Genomic DNA, 22,570 nt, shown 5'->3' on the forward strand with positions numbered 1-22,570 from the left:
TGAAAGACCACATATTTTATTATTGCATCTTATGGAATTTCCAGAATAGGCAAATCTATAGATACAGAAAATTTACTAATGGTTACTAGAGGCTGGGGTATGGGGGAATGGGGAGTGACTAATAATGGGTGTAAGGTTTCTTTTCAGGATAATAAAAGTTTTCTAAAATTAGATTGTGGTGATTGTTGCACAGCTCTGAAAGATTTACTAAAAACAACATTGAATTATACACTTTAAATGAGTGCATTTTATGGTATGTTAATTATATCTCAGTAAAGTGGAAAACAGGAATTAAGTTGAAATAATGTTATTCTCAGAAGAAAGAAACCTAAGAGAATTTGTCACAGGCACACCTTCCTCAAAAGAACAGCTGAAACAGTTGTTGAGAGAGCAGTAATGATAAAACAAAGGATGTTAGGAACATCCGATTACAAGAAAAAACAATGGAATGAGTAAATATAACAGTCTATTTTTCTCCTCTTGATTTTTATGCTGAGGTTGTAAAATGAATCTGGGAGTGTTCCCTCCTCTTCAATATTTTGGAGGAGTTTAAGAATTGGCATTAATTCTTTAAATGTTTGGTAGAATTTACCAGTAAAGCCATCAGGTCCTGGGCTTTTCTTTGTGGGAGGTTTGTGATTACTGAATCAATCTCCTTATCCAAGATTAGACTGTTCAGATTTTTTATTTCTTCCTGAGTCAGTCTTGGTAGGTTATATATTCTTAGGAATTTATCCATTTCTTCTATGTTATCCAACTTGTTGACATATAATTGTTCACCGTAGTCTCTTAAGATCCTTTGAATTTCTGTGCTTTTAGTTGTAATGTCTTCTCTGTCGTTTATAATTTTATTTATCTGAATTGTCTTTCTTTTCTTAGTCTAACTAACGGTTTGTTAATTTTCTTTATCTATTCAAAAAAACCAGCTCTTAGTTTTGCTGATCTTTTCTATTTTTTTTTTCCTCTGGTCTCAATTTCATTTGACTTCTGCTCTGATCTTTGCTATTTCTTTCCTTCTGCAAACTTGAGGCTTTGTTCTTTTTCTAGTTCCTTAAGGTGTAAAGTTAGGTTGCTTATTTGAGATTTTTTTTCTTTTTTTGGGGGGGGGAGTAGCTGAGAAAGATTAGCCCTGAGCTAACATGTGTCGCCAATCTTCCTCTTTTATTGCTTGAGGAAGATTAGTCCTGAGCTAACATCTGTGGCAGTCTTCCTCTATTTTGTATGTGGGTCACTGCTACAGCATGGCTGATGAGTGGTGTACGTCTGCGCCTGGGATCTGAACCCACAAACCTGGGCTGCTGAAGCAGAGCACACAGAACTTTAATCACTCAGCCACAGGGCCAGCCCCAAGAGATTTTTTTTCTTAAAGTAGGCATTTATTGCTATAAATTTCTATCTTAGTGCTGCTTTTACTGCATCTCATAAGTCTTGACATGATGTGTTTACATTTTTGCTTTTGTCAAGCTATTATTTAAATTTCTCTTTGATTTCTTTTTTGACTTATTGGTTTTTCAAAAGTGTGTTTAATTTCCACATATTTGTGAATTTTGCAGTTTTCCTCCTGTTACTGATTTCTAGTTTCACACCATTGTGGTTGGCAAATATACTCAGTATGATTTCAATGCTCTTTAATAAGACTGCTTTGTGATCTAACACATGAGCTATCCTCCTGGGCAATGTTCAGTGTGCACTGTAGAAGAACATGCACTGTGCTACTGCTGGATGGAATGTTCTGTATGTCTGTTAGGTCCATTTGGTCTAAAGGATAGTTCAAGTCCAATATTTCCTTATTGATTTTCTGTCTGGATGACCTATCCATTGTTGAAAGTGGGGTATGGAAGTCCCTGACTATTACTGTATTATCTATTTCTTTCTTCAGATCTGTTATTGTTTCCTTAATATATTTAGATACTCCAATGTTGGGTACATGTATATTTACAACTGTTACACCTCTTGAGGAAATGACTCCTTTATCATTATATAAGGACCTTCTTTGTCTCTTGTTACAGCTTTTGACTTAAATTCTACTTTGCCTGACATAGTTACCCTCCTCTATTTTAGTTTCCATTTACATGAAACATCTTTTTCCATTCCTTCACTTTTATCCTATGTGTGTCCTTAATGTTGAAGTGAGTCTCTTATAGGCAGCATATATTTAGGTCTTGTTTTTTAAATCTATTCAGCAACTCTATGCCTTCAACTGAATAAGTTAATCCATTTACATTTAAACTAACTTTTGATAAGTAAGGTCTTACTATTGCCATCTTATTAATTGTTTTCTGGCTGTTTTGTAGTTCCCTTTTTCCTTTCTTCCTCTTTTCCTGTCCTCCTTTGTGAACTGATGATTTTCTGTAGTGGTGTGCTTTGATTCCCTTCTCTTTATCTTTTATGTATCTACTACAGGTTTTTGCTTTCTGGTTACTAAGAGGATTACATAAAACATCTTATAGATATAACAGTCTATTTTGCACTGATAAAGTATTAACTTAAAATGCATTCAAAACTCTACCCTTTTATCCCCCCAACACACATTTTATCTTTTTGAGGTAACAATTTACATCCTTTTTATGTCATGTATCTATTAACAAATTATTGTAGCTATGGTTAATTTTAATACTTTTGTCCTTTAACGATTATACTAGAGTTAAATGGTTAAGACACCACCATATTACAGTATTAGAGTATTCTGAATTTGACTATATACTTACCTTTACTAGTGTGTTTTATATTTTCACAATTTTTCATGTTATTAATTAGTACCATTTTATTTCAGCTTGAAGAATTCCTTTCAGAATTTCCTGTAAGGCAGGTGTAGTGATGATGAACTCACCCACCTTCTTGTTTGGAAAAGTCTTTATCTCTCTTCCATTCCTCAAGGACAGCTAGGCTGGGTAAACTATTCTTAGTTGGCGTTTCTTTCTTTCAGCATTTTGAATATATCATCCCACTCTCTCCTGGCCTACAAGGTTTCTCCTGAGAAATCTGTTGATAGCCTTATATGTGTACACTTGTATATGAGGGTTTTTTTTCTCTTGCTGCTTTAAAAATTCTCTTTGTCTTTGTTATTAGACAATTTTATTATAATGTATCTTGGAGAAGACCTCTTTGGATTAAATCTGTTTGACGACCTATAAGCTTCATTAACTTGGCTGCCCAAATTGCTCCTCAGATTTGGGAAGTTCTCAGTCATTATTTCTTTAAATAAGCTTTCTGTCCCTTTCTGCTTCTCTTCTCCTTATGTGACTCTGATAATGCATAAGTTGTTTTGCTTGATAGTTTCCCATAATTCACATAGGTTTTCTTCAACATTTTTAAGTTCATTTTTCTTTGTTCTTCTCTGACTGGATAATTTCAAATGACCTATCTTCAAGTTCACAAATTCTTGCTTTTGGTTGATTAAGTCTGCTGTTTATGCCCTGTATTTCATTTTTCATTTAATTGTATTCTTCAGCTCCAATATTTCTGTTTGGTTCTTTTTTTATTATTTTTATCTGTCTGAAAAACTGGTCATTTTGTTCATGTAGTGTTTTCTTGATTTCATTGCATTGTCTTTCCGAGTTTTCTTATAGCTCACTGAACTTCCTTAAAACAATTATTTTGAATTCTTTATCAGGCAATTCATAGATCTCCACTTCTTTGGGATCAGATACTGACAATTGTGTTCTTTTGGTGGGGTCATGTTTCCTTGATTTTTCATGTTTCTTTAAGTCTTGCATTGCCTAGAGAGGGAGAGAAAAGGGTCACTGGAGAGAGTGGTAGGTGGACAGAGGGGGAGCAAAAGAAATATCTGGGAATGGGTTGGTGTGCTGATGAGAAAAAGAGAAATGGTCTAAATATTACTCAAAATCTAGATGAAATAAAAGAAAATATTGAAACCAAGATGAAAACACATTCCTAGAAAGACATAAACTGAAAGTGACTCAAGAAGAATTAGAAAATCTGAATAGCCCTCTAAGAAGTAAATAAACTGAGTGAGCAATAAGAAACACCACCCCCCGCCCCCCCCAAAAAAAACCCTAGGCCCACATGGATTCTTTGGTGAGATGTATAAAATTTCTAAAGAGGAAATAATATCAATTGTTCACAAACTCTTTCAGAAAATAAAGGAGGGAACACTTCTCAATTCATTCCATGATGCCAGTATTGCCCTGATACTAAAGCTAGAAAAAAAGTCATAAAAACTACAGACCAAAATACCCATGAACATTGACATATAAATTCTTAAAAAAAAAAAAAAAGCAAACCAAGGTCAGCAACAAACAAAAAAGATTATAAAACAGGACCAAGTAGTATTTATCCCAGGAATGCAAGATTGGCTTAATAGCTAAAAATCAATTAATAAAATATACCTTATTAATAGAATAAAGGACAAAAATTTCATGATGATGTTAATTGATGATGAAAAAGCACTTGACAAAAGCATTCAAAATAAAAAAATTCTCAACAAAGTAGAAAACTTCCTCAATCTGATAAAGAGCATTTACAAAAAGCCCTACAGTTAACATTATTCCAAATAGTAAAATATTGAATACTTTATCCTAAGATAGAGAATAAGACAAGGATGTCTGATCTCACCGTATCCATTCAATATTTTACAGCATTTTCTAGCCAATGTGAAAAGGCAACAAAAAAATTAAAGGATTACAGTTTGAAAAACAAAAAGTAAAATGGTGTTCATTTGTAAATGACGTGATCGTGTATATAGAACAGGGATTAGCACTGCAGTATGTAGACTGCCTACAAACTACAAAAAAAGAGCACCTGATTTTGTGGATTAAATACTACTGATGCACAACCCCGACCATTTGTTTATGTAGTATTGCCTGTGGCTGCTTTCGTGCTACAATGGCAGAGCTGATCAGCTGCAAAAGACACCATACGACCACAGTCCGGAAATATTCACTATCTGATCCTTTAAGAAAAAATCTGCCAATATCTGGTACAGAAAACACAAGACATTTAAAAACTTTACTAAAACTAATAAGCAGATTTAGCAAGGTCACAGATATAAGATCAATACACAAAAATCAACTTTATTTCTATATGCTATATGCAGACTATGAAAATGAAAACTTTAATTAAACACTTTCACAATAGAATGAAAAATAAAATACTTAGAAATAAATATAACAGAAGTATAAGACCTTTAAACCATTAAATATTGCTGAGAGAAAGTAAAGTTCTAAATAAATGGAGAGAGAGTCAATGTTTTTGGATTAGAAGACTAAATACTGTTAAGATGGAATTTCTCCCCAAGTTGATCTATAGATTCAACACAATTCCTAGTAAAATCCCAGCAGGCTTCCTTGCAGAAAATGACAAAAAAAAAAATCCTAAGTTTTATATGGAAATATGAAGGAACGTTCGCTTTTGAAAGAGAACAAAGATAGAGAACTTACACTATGTGATTTTAAAATTTACTATAAAACTACAATAATCAGACAGTGTGGTACAAGCATAAGGACAAATATAGCTCAATGAAATAGAAAGTCCAAAAAGAAACCCTTACATTTATGGTCAACTGACTTTTGACAAAGGTGCCAATGTAATTCAACGAGGAAAGGACAGTCTTTTCAAAAACTGTGTTGGTATATTTAGATATCCACATGGAAAAAGAAAAAAAGAAGATCCTCACTTCACACCATACATAAACATTAATTCAAAATGGATCACAAACCATAAGTATAAGAGATAAAACAGCAGAAATCCTAGAAGAAAACACAGGACAAAATCTTTGTGACCTGGGATGGGGTCAGATTTTCTTAGCTTAAGATGAAAAGCACATTTATTAAAAGAAAAAAATCATAAATTGTACTTCCTCATAATTAAAAATCTTTGCTATTCAAAAAGATATTTTTTAAAGATTTTTTTTATTTATTTATTTATTTTTCCCCCCAAAGCCCCAGTAGATAGTTGTATGTCATAGCTGCACATCCTTCTAGTTGCTGTATGTGGGACACGGCCTCAGCATGGCCAGAGAAGCGGTGCGTCGGTGCGCACCTGGGATCCGAACCCGGGCCGCCAGCAGCGGAGCACGCGCACTTAGCCGCTAAGCCACGGGGCCGGCCCGAAAAAGATATTTTTAAGGAAATGAAAATAAAACTCAAACACTGCGAGAAAATATTTGCAAATTATGTATCTGATAAAGGGTTTCTATCGAATATATATAAAGAAATCTTACAACTTAGTACTCAATAAGAAGAAAGCAAACAATCCAATTATAAAAATGGGCAAAAGAGTAGAATATTTTACCAAGGAAGATATGGTAACAGCTGATAAGCACATGAAAATACATTCTACATCATCAGTCAAGGACAAACTAAAACCATAATACAATACCACTGTACACCCCCAAGACTACCTATAATAAAAAATTGACAATACCAAGTTTTGGAAAGGATGTGGAGAAACTGCAACACTCCTACATTGCTCGTGAAAATGTAAAATGGTATAGTTACTTCAATAAACAGTTGGCATTTTCTTAAAATCTTAAATGTAAACCTACCATGCAACTCATCATTTCTACTCCTATGTATTTATCCAAAAAAAAAATGAAAACATATATCCACACAAGGACTGGCAAGTAACTGATCATAGTAGCATTAATCATCATAACAAAACGCTGGAAACAGTCCAAATATTTATTAACTGGGGAGTGGACAAATAAAATATAGTAGAGCCAAATAATGGAATATGATTCAGGAATAAAAGGATGATGTACCGATCAGTGATACAACATGCATCCACATCAAAAACATCATGCTGAGTACAGAAAAGCCAGACCAAAAAAAGACTATATGATTTCATTTATATTAGATTTCCAGAAAAGCCAAATCTGTGTATATACAAAGCAGTTCAGTGGTTGCCTGAGCTGGAAGTGAGGGCAAAGACTGACTGCAAACAGCACAGGGATCTTTTGGGGATGATGAAAAGGTTTTAAAATCCAATTATGGCGATGGTTACACAACTCCTATAAATGTACTAAAAATCATCAAACTGTACACTAATAATAAATGAATTTTATTGTATCTAAATTATACCTCAAAAACTGTTATTAAAAGAGTTCATTCATTTTGATGTTGACATATGTTACTGAATTGCACTTCATAAAGCTTATGCCAATTAACATGAACACCAATAATGTATGAAAATGTTTTCCCACACCTTGAAGAATCTAGTTGATATTAAACTTCCATTAAGTAAAAATTTAGGTTTAATTAACATTCTATTATCAGTGAGGATAAATATCGTTCCACATTTTTATGGACTGAATTGTGTACCCTAAAATTCACTTGTTTAAGCCCTAACCCCTCAAGTAACTATATTTGGAGATTAAGCCTTAAAGAAGGTAATTAAGGTTAAATGAGGTAAGAGTGGTATCCGTACAAGAAGAAGAGATACCAGACATATCTCTCACTCTCTCTCTCTCTGTGAATGCATAGAATAAAGGCCATATGAAGACAAAGAAAGAAGGCAGACATCTGCAAGCCAGGAATAGAGTTCTGGAGGTTCTGGTCCAAGACAGCAACATAGGAGTCTCCTGAACTCGTCTCCTTCCATGGACACAGTAAATCTGCAGCTACGCACGAAACAATCACCTCTGGAAGAAATCCAGAAACTAGCTGAGCGACTCCTACACACTGGATTAGAGAGAAAAAACTCACATCTAAATGGGCTTGGTAAACCTCAACCTCTGGGAGCCACAATGACGAGAAAAAACTGCTTAGCTGTTTTTTTGCTTAGAAAATCAAAAATGTTTGAGAGACAACCAAGAGCTAGGGCAGCATTGAATAAGAATGTTCATTTAAATGAGGCCACTCCTTCAAGACTGGGAAGGTGGCTGCTTTATCTAATGCACAGACACCAATAAGAGAGTCAAGAAAAATGAAGAAATATATAAGTATGTTCCAAATGAAAGAACAAGATAAAACCTCAGAAAAAGACCTTAGGGCCGGCCCTGTGGCTTGGTGGTTAAGTGCGCGCACTGCAATGCTGGTGGCCCGGGTTCGGATCCCGGGTGCGCATAGAGGCACCACTTCTCCGTCCATCCTGAGGCCGAGTCCCACATACAGCAACTAGAAGGATGTGCAGCTATGACATACAACTATCTACTGGGGCTTTGGGGGGAAAAAATTAAATAAATAAAATCTTTAAAAAAAATAAAAAAAATAAAAAAAAATAAAAGAAAAAAAAAGAAAAAGACCTTAATAAAACACAAATAAGTGATTTACCTGATAAAAAATTCAAAATAATGGTCATAAAGATACTCACCAAGGTCAGGAAACAATGAACGAACAAAAGGAGAAGTTCAACAAGAGGTAGAAAATACAAGAAAGTATTCCAGAAATGTAAGAAAATAAATTTTTGGGGGGCCGGCCCCGTGGCTTAGTGGTTAAGTGCGCGCTCTCTGATGCTGGAGGCCTGGGTTCAGATCCCGGGCATGCACCGACGCACCGCTTCTCCAGCCATGCTGAGGCCGCGTCCCACATACGGCAACTAGAAGGCTGTGCAACTATGACATACAACTATCTACTGGGGCTTTGGGGGGAAAATAAATAAATAAATCTTTAAAAAAAAAAAAAAAGAAAATAAATTTTTGTTTAAGTCACCTGGTCTGCGGTATTCTGTTATGGCAACGTGAGAAGACTAATACACCCATACTGAAAAGCCATTTTTATTTCTTGTTCTATGAACTATCTCTACATTCCTTGCTCATTTTTCTTTTGGATTATTTTCCCCCCTTACAGATTTGGGATACCCGTTTCATTAAGAAAATTAGCTATTTTTCTGTGATATATGTTGCAAGTAAATTTTCCCACTTCATCATTTGTCTTCTGAGTTTTTAGTATTTACAAATATTTGCCATGCAAAAAAATCAATCTTTTCTCTTATGGGTTCTAGGTTTTATGTTAGACTAGGTTTTCATGTTCTGAGGCTATCAAATTTTTTTCCCACATTATTTCTTGAATGTTTATGATTTCCTCTTTTACATTTAAATCTCTGATCCAATGTGGAATAATAGATATGAAATGTTAAGGATCTAATTTTCTCTTTCTGAATGGTTACTCAGTTGCATTATAAACCAGGTACTCAATAACCCCTATTTGCACCACTGACTAGAAATACCACCTTTATCATACAGAAAGTGCTAGATTCTATTCTATATTTGGGTCTATTTCTGGACTTTCTACTTAGTTTCACTGATCCATTGGCTCATTTCCCAGTACTATGCTATTTTAATATTGCTATTTTATAATATACTTAAACTTTTATAATATATTTAAACATGTAAGTGTACTGAATTATTCTTTTTTAGAATTTTCCTGGCTATTCTGCCATATTTACATTTCCATGTGAACTTCAGAAACAACTTATCTTTTATAAAATAACTATCAGATTGGGATCACACTAAATTTTTATAAATTAATTTTTTAAATCTTTAGGAGTTTGAGGCTTTCTATCCTATGCTTTACTTGTTTTCTGTTTGGTCCCTCTGTATTCAAGTCCTCTTCATAAGATTATGCTTATTTCTTATTAATTTAATTCATTAGTAGCTTATATTTCTGTGTCTGTTGTTGCTGGGGGTCTAATTTTTTCCAATTAATCTTCTGTTTGTTTTTTTTCATATATGCACATATATCACGTTGATTGATTTTGGTGTGTTTATTTTTATACTCAACCACCTTGAAGTCTCTTATTGTTTAAAATTGCTTTCAGTTTATAAATTGGATGTTGAAATAGAACGCTCTCTGTATCAGTTTCTCCTGAGCAACCAAAGGGAAAAAACCCAATAGGTGTCAAGTACCCCACATTCCAAAATGAGGTTCTGGATACACATACTAGATTTGAAAACTAAGAACTGGCTATAGACAAGTTTTGCCACCCTCAGTTCAACATACCTCAAGGGTATTTGAGAAACTGCAGAGGATGAAGACAACTGTTTTTGTGAGACAGGACTATTTTTGGAAAGAGTTGTTGGTGTGCTATACATTCCCAGCCCCCTGGAGAAAGGAGGTAGGTTTTCCTCCTCTCTTCAAATCAAGCAAGTTGACCCCATAGATCCCAGTGCCTCTGAGACCCAAAGTGGAGTGTGGTGAAGGAGTTCTTAGGAGAATTTTCCCCTTTTCCCTGGCATCTGGGGGAAAACAAGAGATGGGAGCCTAATTCCCACCTGGTGACTGGATGTGGACAACATGGAGGGATCTGGCCTGGGGCAATGTGATCCACCAGAGAAGAGTGACCATTGCCTTGGGGTAATATAAGGATTTTAAGTGGCCTGTGAGGAGGATGTGCCAGCATCATGGCTTCCCTTGCAGTTGGATATCTCCAACAAGGGATTTACTCAGAAACCCAGAGAGGCACCTGACAATAAGAAAAAAGGTCAACCCTGAATATGCACCAAGGTAGGAGACAACCAAAAACTGATTACAGCAGTATGAGTTAAGTAAGACTGTCTTCTTTCCTATCTCTTACCTTTCTTCCCTTCCTTTGCTCCTGCTTTAGAGAGGTTGGGACAATCTAGTGTTGGGGAAAGATGAGAAGAACCCAGAGGGGAAACAGAGAAGCAGCTCACATTCTCCTTCTTCCAGAGGCTTCTATCTTTAAGTAAGACTGAGGTGCTGAGAAGTTGTGAGTGTTATTAATTAAATGATTAGTTAGCAGCTGCAATAAATGTAGAGGAAACCCAATTTAAAAAAAAAATGAGACTGAGCTCTAGGAAGGGAGAATTTTTCATTTTAAAGAGTTTGGAATACAGATCAGTAACAATGTATTGGGCATTTTATTTAGCAAACAGAGGCTGATCCATCTTGTCCACTGGACTTTTTATTAAGAATAACAATCCAGCTATCCCACTACTGGGAATCTATCCAACGAACCTGAAATCAACAATCCAAAGAGGCGTATGCATCCCTATGTTCATTGCAGCATTATTCACTATAGCCAAGAAGTGGAAGCAACCCAAGCGTCCCTTGACTGATGACTGGATCAAGAAGATGTGGTATATATATACAATGGAATACTACTCAGCCATAAAAAAGACAAAATAGTCCCATTTGCAGCAACATGGATGGGCCTGGAGGGTATCATGTTAAGTGAAATAAGCCAGAAAGAGAAGGACAAACACTGTATGATCTCACTCATATGTGGAATATAAACCAACACACGGACAGAGAAAACTGTATTGTGGCTACCAGGGGCAATGGGGGTAGGGAGTGGGCACAAGGGGTGAAGGGAGACATATATATGGTGATGGACAAACAAAAATGTACAACCAAAAATTTCACAATGTTATAAACTATTAAAACATCAATAAAAAAAAAAGAATGACTGTAATAACACTCGCCAAACATTTCATCCAGGGGTAGGAAAAAAATATTATCTCACAGAGAAGAGCTGAAAGGCAATTATGGAAGAATATGTTTTTTGAAAATACAAAATTGGACTCTAGAATGGATTAAAGACCTAAAGTGTAAAGTAAAACTACAAATTAATAGATTAAAATGGAGAATTTTTTCACGACCATAGAGCAGAAAAAGACTTCTTAGATAAGAATTCAATACTGTAAACCACAAGGGAAAAAATACATAACTGTGATATCAAAATAAAGAATTTTTGCTTAATAAGAAATAAACAGGGCCGGCCCCGTGGCTTAGCGGTTAAGTGCGTGCGCTCCGCTGCCGGCGGCCCGGGTTCGGATCCCGGGTGCGCACCGAGGCACCACTCCTCCAGCCATGCTGAGGCCGCATCCCACATACAGCAACTAGAAGGATGTGCAGCTATGACAGACAACTATGTACTGGGGCTTTGGGGGAAAAATAAATAAATAAAATCTTAAAAAAAAGAAATAAACAGAATACATGTAGAAGGAGATTATTTGTAGAGTTTAAAGCTGACAGTGAATTAATATCTAGAATATATAAGAAACTCTTGCATATCAACAAGAAAAAGACAGCAATCACAATTAAAATATAAGCACAAGGTACAAACAGGCAATTTACAAAGAAGCTCAAAAAGCTAACAATCATAAAAAGATGCTCAAAATCATTGGCAATCAAAAAAAAGCAAACTGACATTACAAGGAGATAATACTTTAGATCTTTTATACTGGTAACTATCAGAAAGCTTTGTAGTGCTGTGTTCATGCAGATATAGTAATATGGAAACACTCATGCAATGCTAGCGGAAGTGTGGACTTGCACAACCAATCTAGAGAGAATTTGGCACTACTCAGACAAGTAAATTCATACCCTATGACCTAGATATTCTATGGCCCAAGAAATTCTCAAACAGGTCCATAAGGGATATGTACAAGGATGTTCATTTCATTCCTTATGGTGGTAAGGTATTGGAGGTAACCTGAGTGTCCAACCCCTGGAAGAGTAGATAGGTAAAATATGGTCGATGCCCTGACATAAATGTTTACACAGTGACAGACGGATTGTAAAAACATGGTGGTTAGTGAAAAAGAAGGAAGGAATAGGAGACATACTACTTATATAGAAAAAAATACACGCATGCTAAATATATGATTTTTTAAGAATATATATTTAAGTGTACAGATATTTTGAATGAGCGTCTACAGTGGAGGAGAATGAAAACAGGGTATGGGAATGAAAGATTAACAGAGTTCTTGCATGAATTAATGATTAGTGAGTCTGTTTAACTTCAGATTCAGAGGGTGATAAAAAAATTATAAACATTTTTCTTTTCTGCATAACTCCCTATGGAATCATGCATTTAATGATAATATTACTTCCTCTTTTCAGAATTTTTTTTACCTCTAAGTTTTTTCTTGTTTAACTGCTCTAGCCAGTGCCTTAAAAAAAAAAAAAAAAAGTTAACTAGCAATAGTGATAATAGATATTCTTGCCTCATTCCTGATTTAATGGGAATGCTTCTAGTATTTCCCAATCAAGAACTCAACTGATTTTTAAGAATAAAAACCGTGTATTTTATTTTATTGTGCACTTTCTACTATAGTCACTGCATTCCCACAGTTATTAAGTCAGAACAGGTAATAATCCCCATTGAAGAGACAGTGAATTTCAGGGTGTAATCAGTATAAGGGAGCAATATAGTTAGGGAGAAGGAAGTTAGAACTTCTCAATATAGACTTTGGAACAGAATGTACTGGGAAGAACACAATCCATGTCTAAGGAAATTTAGGTGGAAAGGCTGTAGACTCAGTGGCACTGGGGAAACTGATTCTCATCCTGACTTTCACTTCTAAGAAACACCAGCAATACCCAAGTGATTGTAATCCCACTCAGAGCACCAAGTCCTCATCTTTGGAAAATACTCTTACTAGTCTGTTACCTATCCCTATACCCTTTAATTTTTACATATAACATGAAAGGGCAGCCAATGTGATAATCATTAGAAGGGCTCAAACTCAAGACTGGATAATGGTGACAAGTTATTTCAGCTACCTACTTCAAGGCAGAAACCAAAGGTGCCTCCCATACCAACTGTCTTCTCCTGGGAAAAATGGCCCCAGCAGGTACAATCTGCATGTTTCTTTGGCTTGTGCCTGTGTCAAGACTAATTAGAAACTTCAGTGTCATTTTTCATTCTCCCTTTTCTTCCTACATCAAATCCTTCAGCAAATTCTAACATTTTCCCCTCTAACTGTATCTCAAATCCATCTATTTCTCTCCATCTCCACTACTAACACACCAGTTTGGGCCACTACTGTCCCTTCCTTGAATATCACAATCTCCTTCTTCTTTTTCAAAATCTCTCCCCACTTTTTATTTTTATTTATTATTTTTTTTTTTGAGGAAGATTGGCCCTGAGCTAACATCTGTTGCCAATCTTCCTCTTGCTCTTTCTTCTCCCCAAAGCCCCAGTACATAGTTGTATGTCCTAGTTGTAGGTCCTTCTAGTTCTTCTATGTGGGACATGGCCTCAGCACGGCTTGATGAGCGGTGAGTAGGCCCACGTGCAGGATCTGAACCAGTGAACCCCGGGCCGCTGAAGCGGAACAGGCGAACTTAACCGCTGCAGCACCGGGCCAGCCCCCGTTCTCCACTTTTTAAATCTCCCTACTTCCAATCTTGTCTGCTGTTTTCATGTTTAAAGTAACCAAAAAAGTAAGCCTTACTATTCTGAAATCTGTTTCCAATGAGTGTGTGTCTGTGTGGGGGGTGGGTTCCCCCACACCACCAAGCAATTCTCCAAGTCCACCTTGATGTCCTACAGTTCAACTCAATTCTAACAATATCTACCTGGAGATAGCGTCAGATCCCACAGGTTAAGGGCTCAGTCTCACAAGACTACAACACCCCCACCCCACCCACTTTACACGCCAGTTGCAAGCCCAGGTTGTCATCTGTACTTCTAACCAACCAGGTATAGACTGGAGGTTCCAATAACCCCCTCCTTGGGTTCAATTAATTTGCTGGAGTGGCTCACTGAACTCAGAGAAACAAAGTTAAGAGATACACAGGGCAAGGTATGGGGAAAGGGCGTGAAGGTTCCATGCCATCTCCAAGCATGCCACTCTCCCCAAGTCTCCACATGTTCACCAACCCAGAAGCTCTCTGAACCTCGTCCTTTTGGATTTTTATGGAGGCTTCATGACATAGTCATGGTTCATTAAATCATTGGCCATTGATGATTGACTCAACCTCCAGCCCTTCTCCCCTCTAATCACAGGGTTGGGCCCCTAGCAATCAGCCCCATGCTTGAGTTACCAAAGGGCTTTCCAAAAGTCACCTCATTAACATAACAAAAGACACATTGATAGCTCTCTATACTTCTTAAATTCCAAGTGTTTTAGGAGCTCTGTGCCAGAAAAGGGGACAAAAACCAAATACATATTTCTTCTTATAAATCACAGTATCACACTTACTAAAGTTGTGATGAATAAATGAAAAGCAATAGGATACATTGGAGTATATGAGGAAGCCATCTCGTTTAAAACTAATTCGGCCTGACCTTTTTTTTCCAGAAAGGCCTGACGTGGCCTGTTGAACATGCATTGTACATCTGCTTTAAACATTTACAATGTCTCAAAGACAAGAACTGATGACCTTAAAGATAGAGACGTAGCTTCCCCCATATCAGCAGTCCTTTAAGTATAAATGTCTCTTCTCAGAAACTAAGGATTAATAACAGACCTGCTGTGTTCACTTTGTGACCACTGACCTGCTGTGCCAGCAAAGCAATCTCGTGACTGTTGTAAAAGGGATATTCCTGTCATATGTCATGTATGCTCTTTGTTCTAAGACAGTATATAACCACTCTGTACACCCCACTTCTTTGAAGAGCTTCCTTCCTTGCTGGAAAAGTTCTCCCAGGCTATAGTCCTCAATTTGGCTCATAATAAACTTACTCCAATTTTGATTTATAGATTGATTATGGATTATTTGCATTGACAGTTGTAACTGAACTTTAAATAGTTTAAGGAATTTATACTAATCACCACTAGTAATCAAGTTTAAATGCTCAAGAAAAAATGGTTACTGATACTTTGTTCAGTAGACATAGAAATTTAATAAAGTAAACCTTGAAGAAAACACAAACTACAATGAGTAACAGTGAATATCTCTCACCCCACATCAAAAGTTCTGTGTATGCTGAAGAACTCATAACCTGGCTTATTATATCCCTTGGTATACCACTGCCCTCCCCTAGAGATAGAGTTAACACAGGTAATCTTAGAGAGAATAACACAAACCTAAGGCATTGTGTACATGTTTCTTCTGTGCAACCAGAAAGAAACTAAATAACTGTTATCTTTTATTAAGTACTTACTATTCTTTCCTCAATCAAATATTTACTGCGAGTCAACCATGTGCTAGCCACTGTGGTAAATGCTGAAGGCTTAATTCAACAAAAAGACGAGGAGAAGCAGCCCTGCTTTTGCAAACGTCAGTCTAGTTACAAAGATGATAATTAAAATGCTACTACACATTTCCTGCATCTACAAGTAAATTCTTTTTGCTTACCAAATAACTTTCATACAACATATACAATTTAAAATCCTCTGTTCTCATTTAATATAATATTGTAAATTCTCATACCCTTCCTTTCCTAGTAAACCCATGGTCATCCGATGGCTGCTCGACGTGCAGCACCATATCCACATTCCAGGCAGAATGGGAAAGGAAGAGGGTCAAAAGAATACATGCCCATTGCGCCTGCCCTGCCCCCATCCCCACAGCTTGAAACAACTATCTAAGAGGCCAATCGAACAACTTTTGTTTACATCTATAAGGGAAGCTAGGAAACATAGTTGCTTTTTTTTCCTGTTTATTTTTCTTTCTTTAAGCTGGGCATAGCGCTCCTTCAAACAAAATCAGGATTTTTATAGCAATCAAGGAGAGGATGGATATTGAGTTAGTCACACATGTGACAAAACAACGAACAGTATCTGATATTAAAATATTCTCAAAGAACTTTCAACTATGTGGGAAGTTACAGTATCACTAATAATTAAAAATATATACACATATACGTATACACGCACATATATGGATATGTATCTACATGTTTATATATGTGTATATACGTAAAACCAAAATACTCAGCACACAAGATAAACTGAACCATTTGCCATATTAATAAGAAAAATCAGGGAATGCAAAGAATATTTCCAAAGAGAAAAAGTAGGTTCCAGGTTACTTGATGGGTCTTTGTTAGGCGTTTCCCAAGAAAGAAAAAAACCCACGTCCTGAAATAAAGCATTTCAGGCACAAAGAGAAAATACCAAGGCACTTTAAAATGACTTCCAGATGTCACAATCATTATTTCCTCCTCCTCTGGAGATCTCTCTTGCAGAAGGATAGAGATGGGGAAGGAGACAATAGACCTTTCTTGGGGCCCAGATGACAACGTCATCTTGCTCCGCTTGCCCCTCCCCCAATCAGGGAAGGGCTATCAGAGGAGACTCGGGCTTTCATCTCAATCTCAGTGTCATAGAGAAGAGTCAGGGTCTTTACTGTCAAGGGGCAGAGCCGTCCTGTGCTCCCATATATGTGACACAGTCTCCCCACATCCACACACACCCACCACTCGACACAGTAACACCCTCAGTCACAAACTCTCCCTCCCTCCCACACTGCACTGCACAGTCACAATCCCCACGGGGGCACAGCCACAGAAACACCGTCACAAAGCTCCCTATGCCTGTACAGATAGGAATACGTGGTCACACAGTCACAATCACACACTCACCACAGGGACACACAGTCACAGGTAACCCACACCCGTACACAGCGTCACGGACGGTCACACATGAACAATCATACCACGGGGACTCACAGTCACACCCACATAAAGCTCCTCACATCCGCACATGCTATCACACACACAGTCAGACACAATTTCACAACCGCCCCTCCTCAGCCCGTTCCGCTCGAAGAGACTTAATACTCAGTCTCCGTTCCCGCCCCGGGCTCCCGACTTTTCACCTTCGGTCTCCCGGGATCGCGTCAGCGGCCGGGGGGAACCGCTCAGACACCACCACCTGAGTCCAGCACAGCTCTGCTCAGAGCCGCCCGCCCCGCCGTGGGGAAGCGCGGCGGGCGCGGCGCCCTCTGGGAAATGTAGTTCAGCGCCGCACCCGCGACGGACAGGATGGCGCCCATGTAGAGCCCAGCCAGAGAGATCTCGCCACCATACACCACCAGCCTCTAACCGCACCCTCGACTCTTCTGGCGCTCCTGGCGTGGCCTCGCACCGTGGCTCTTACTTGGAGTCAGCCTGGCGTGCTTGAACTGAGCTTGTTATAACCCAAGACATACCACTGACCGCTCCCAGAGGTAGAGTTAACACAGGTAGAGTGTTAACTTGAGTCCTCAGACTTGGCCTACTTACACTTCTTCCCCCACCAGGCCGACAGTCCCACAAGCTCTAGCGGAGGAAAGAAAGCGCGAAAAGCTGACTCGAACCACTAAAACTTCTGGGAAATGTAGTCCACACTCAGAAAAACAGAGGACCAGCCAACATCGACTGATTCCGTCCGGTACTGAGCCCGGGATTGGCGGAGCCCAGGAGACCTCTGGGAGTGCTAGCCAGCCCAAGGAGTGCGCAGGCGCAGACTTTCTGGCTGGGCATCGTCGTCTTTGTCTGCTGGTGAGTCTGGTATCGGCTCCGCGACGTGCACATCTGGGTGTGGGACCTGGGATTCTGGGCTCAGGATCCAGTCAGGGAGGCTCTAGGGAAGGATTCGCGGAGCTTGCGACGGGGCTGGGGAGGCCAAAGGGGGGAATTGCCTCCTGTGACGTTCAGTGTTCACAGCTTCTGTGGATGGGGGCAGGGGTACAGGAGGAAGCTGGAGATGGGCGACCGGGGATGTGAGGGGGTGTGAGAGGGTTGTAGAGTTACAACCTGTGTGAGAAACTGTGGTTCCAAGTTTGTGAGGATGGATGGCATTGTGAGCTTTGTGGGGTAGTAACCTCTCAACCTCACTTTTCTCGTTCCTAAAATAATAAGGATGCGTTTTTCAGGACCATCGTTTTTCTGAGAGATTAGAGAGGAGAAAGGCTAAGCAGTTAAGCGATAAGTAAATTTTTAAGCGAGTTTTATATCAAAGCAGACTCGTTGTGGAGTAGAAAAAAATCAGCATTAATTTTTTTTAAGAGAAAAGATTTCTAAAAAACTTATTATTGGTGTCTAGGATCCCCATAGGTTTTAACTTTTCTTAATTCTTTGGAGGAACTTTGGTGCGGCTGCTTTAGAGAAGCCCTGGACTAAGGAATAGCTTTAAGAGAGAGTTTCCACTAGTGCACACAGCGCAGAATTGGGAAGCAAGTTGTCCTGTCTGGTGCAGAAAGATGAAGGAACCGATTTAAGACACCCCAGTTTGGCAGTGAGCATGGCGGTCTGACTCCTAACTTGACCAGGTTTTCCCCAGACCAAATGGCCTTTGTAAATATAGTGAAACAAATTTTCTTCCAGTGTCTGAAAGACACTTTCTTTCAGTATTTTATCACACTTAACATATTTTTCAATAAAATGAAAAAGTAAAGTACCAGGGTACAAAAAGTCATATACAGAAATAATACCTTTGACATATATATATATAAAATAATCAGTAATTATAAAGACGATACTTTATTTACAATAGCAACAAATCAGATAAAACACCAAGGGATATACAAGAAATGTACAAAAAAGCTATATGAAGATTATTTTTAAATGTTAATGAAGGACCCAAAAGAAGACTTGAGTAAATGGAAATATTTATCATATTTTAGATTTTAAAAGTCTGCGAGGTATTTTGTTACCCTGAAGAAAGCAAGGCACACATTTGGTGTAAAACACTATGTTTTTGAATTAGTGCAGATGAGAATGTATATTTGTACTTGCATGAAGAAACTTTTAAAGTTTATGCAGAAAAACAGTTGTCAAGGGGGAGGGAGATGCTGCAGCTAGGGCCAGGGTAAGAATCCCATTTTTCCTTGCCTGTTTTGTACATTTCCATTTTTAACTGGGATGGAGGAATTAGATTTCTGTGTTCGCGCCATTCCTTTTTGGTTGTTTATCATTGCCTCATTCTTGAATGTTGCCTTGATTTCTGTGATTCTACACTCATTTTTATAATTCCAGTCAAAACCAAAGAACAACCCTCCCACACACACCCCGCAACTCTGTTAGTGACTTATGTTTCTGATTGCCCCTTAACTATTAGTGTTCTTAAGTTTCTGACTTTGATCATCTTTTTTCACCTCTAAGATCTCTATGAGCAACAAAATTCCACTGCTATGGGTTCAGCTGACACAGATGACTAACAATTGTCCATTCCTGATTGACACTTGTCCTGAGCTCCTCCATCCTTGTATCCAACCGCCTAGTGGACAGCTCCACCTGGAGGTTGCACAGGAACTTCAGTTCTTTGTGTCTAAAATGTCGACTGATAATCCTTCCTTCTGCAGTTTGCCTCTGTCCATACCCCCTCTGTATTATCTGTTTCATCAATTCAGAGCACTGTCCAGCCAGAGTCTAAGCCTCTTACATCTGAGTAAGAAAAGAGCTTCTGAGTCAGTTTAACCCTTTTATCTGTCATACCCCATTGCAAATTGGAGACTATGGTATCTTCATTATACGTAATAAATGATAAATATATATGTTTGCTGACTCAGTATATGTCCATGTAATTATAGGACCCTTATAATATTTAATTTCTTCTAGAGTACCATAACCTAGGTAAAATATTAGGCTTCTAAAATTTTTAAGAACTCTGATCCATGAATAATACCAGAATAACTTCCTTTACATTTTATCCATATCACTCATGGTTGGTGACTTCATATTTATGAGAAAAGTGTTATTAGGAGGAAAATGATATTCAAAACTATGTTCAGTCAGGAGCAAGGCTACAAGTGACACCTACTCAAAGGTACCCATACAGGTTGTGATTCTATAGAATTCTAGCAACTCAGTCTCGTAGTTTCTCTGTATAACCTAAATTCTGAAAATAAGGTACCTTCTGTTTCCCATTTCTGAAATGTATGGAGCCTTTAAATGGCATAATGGGTTTGGCCTGAGATGCAAAATATACTCTTGTTTCCATGTGCTCACATGTATGTGTTCTCCAGCTTCCAAGCCAAAGGGTCGTCATTACTTTGTTCTTTTTCCCAGGCCAGCTTCCTTGTGCAGCCCCAAGAGCTGCGGTTTCCTTATCCTTCAAAACCTCTGAGGGTCCTAAGCTTTCAGCCTGAGTTCTGGGATGCTGCTTTGACCCTCAACAGTAATGTCTCAGTCCTGTGGCACTATTTAGAAGTTTAGTCACCAGTTCAAACAAGAAGAGCAATGGATGACTGAGGAAGAAATGTAAAGGAGGTGTTCCCCAGGTGAGTAAATAAGATCTCAGCAGGTGTGAATGGGATAAAGGCTCATTACAGTTATTCAGTGAGTTTGCAACCTCTGAAATTTTTTTTTGAGGAGATTTTCTTAACAGCCCATGTTTTTTCGAGTGACAATTGCTGGAAATTCTTTAGATATCTAAATAACATTTCTAGATACCCTTCCTGAATTGGTGCTCTTCTTTTCTCAGATTCTGGAGGACTGCTTGCCCCTCTAACTTCTATTCTGGATGCCAGCCTCTCTTCCTCATTTGCAGTCTCAATTTTATGATTTTTACAGCCTAAATTTCCTGTTTGTCCTCCCTTTCACTAACATTCTCTATTTTTTACTTCTCCCTGTATGCCTAGGCTCATTTCCTTAAGCATTCCATCCTTCTTGCCAAGGGTTATCGATGTGTAATCTTTCAAAAACAGGCATGTAGATTCTGTAAAATTTAACTTTCTATCATTTCTCCTTCCTTTGATTGTTATATACCTCAGAGTTGAATTTTACCCTCTTATTCTTATTTCCTATTGTCTTCTTCCCTCCAGCTATCATAGTTCAGTATTTCTGTACCTCCTGCTTTTTAACAATATTACAGCCTTGGAAATTAGTGCTGACTTCCTACTAGTTCACCTCCCTGTTACTTTTAAAGAGAAATAATACTAGTATTTTTAAAATTTAATACATACACTTGACAGACGATTAAAATAATGGGTATATCTCCTCATTCCTGGCGCTCAGTTCTCCATTTCTGTTCCCTAGATGCAGCCACTATCAACAGTTATGCTTCTAAATGTTTTTAAGAGTATACAGGGAGGCTTCCAGGCAGAGCAATGACATGATTTGGCTATGACAAGATTACTGTCGCTGCTGGGTTGAGAAGAGTTATAAAGAGGCAAAGGCAAAAGTAAGAAGAACAGTGAAGGGCCCATTAAATAATCCAGGCAAGACGTGATGTGGCTTAGACCTTGGTGATCCCAATGAGGATTGTGAGAAATGGCCAGATGCTGGGCATATTTTGAAGATAAAGCCAACACGATGTGAAGATACAGTGGATGTGTGATCTGAGAGAAAGTGTCAAGGCTTGAACAACTGGGAGAATGAGGTTGCTATTTAAAGAGAGAAGAAGAATTTGGGAGTTGGTTTTGGAGAGCAAGAGGTTGGTTTGGGGCAGGATAAATTAGATCCACATAGACCCCCAAGTGGAGATTTTGGGTAGCCAGTTGGATATGTGAATCAGCTGTTGAGAGAGGTCCAGGGTGTTAAATGTAAATCAAAATGCTCAAATGTCAAGCAAACTCTTAACTGTGTTCTGTGTAAATGGTGTAAAAGGGCTTGGCAAACTACATCCTACTATGTGTTTTTGTAAAGAGTTTTACTGAAATACGGCCACCTTTCTTATCTCCTTGTCCATTCATTGTCTTCTTGTCTGTGATCACTTTCATACTCCAGTGGCTTAGCTGAGTAGGCACCTGCAGAGACATGATATGTAAACAATGAGACATGACTAAAAATTTTGTCAGTCATGGTAAAACTAAGTGACTACAATAAACCCCAAAATGTACTGGTTTAAGGAATGTAGGAATTGATTTTTTGGCCACATAACAGTTAGGTGGTGAGTAGTCAAGATTTGTACAGTAGCTTTGGTCTTTGTGGTCCTTTAAGGATTCAGATTTCTTCCAGGTTTTCTCTTTTTCATTTAGTTGTGGTCAGAGCTGGATCAACAATGCATCCTGGTTCTAGCCAGGTAGAGGAGGGAGGAAGCACCACTTTA

At 38.1% G+C, this 22,570-nt stretch overlaps 1 protein-coding gene and 1 long non-coding RNA gene across 3 annotated transcripts in view; one reads left to right on the forward strand and one right to left on the reverse strand.

Annotated features, from left to right (window-relative positions):
• LOC147912918 (uncharacterized) lies at positions 1-18,035 on the reverse strand. The gene is made up of 2 exons (XR_015549608.1): positions 17,418-18,035; positions 1-3,719 (listed from the first exon to the last, which is right to left on the reverse strand). It is a non-coding gene; the product is annotated as an uncharacterized LOC147912918 (long non-coding RNA).
• The window catches only part of ZNF260 (zinc finger protein 260), a 14,146-nt gene continuing 9,416 nt past the window's right edge, over positions 17,841-22,570 (forward strand). The window contains exons 1-3 of one of the 2 annotated variants that reach the window (XM_087422215.1): positions 17,841-18,081; positions 20,590-20,801; positions 21,559-21,955. The gene's annotated coding sequence lies outside the window, so the exon portion shown is untranslated. The remainder of the gene's footprint in view (positions 18,082-20,589; positions 20,802-21,558; positions 21,956-22,570) is intronic. The other variant, XM_014794832.2, reaches the window with a different exon arrangement.

Source organism: Ceratotherium simum, chromosome 33 (genome assembly GCF_057802395.1).
Source record: "Ceratotherium simum simum isolate JZ-2026a chromosome 33, ASM5780239v1, whole genome shotgun sequence".
NCBI classification, from domain to species: Eukaryota; Metazoa; Chordata; class Mammalia; order Perissodactyla; family Rhinocerotidae; genus Ceratotherium; species Ceratotherium simum.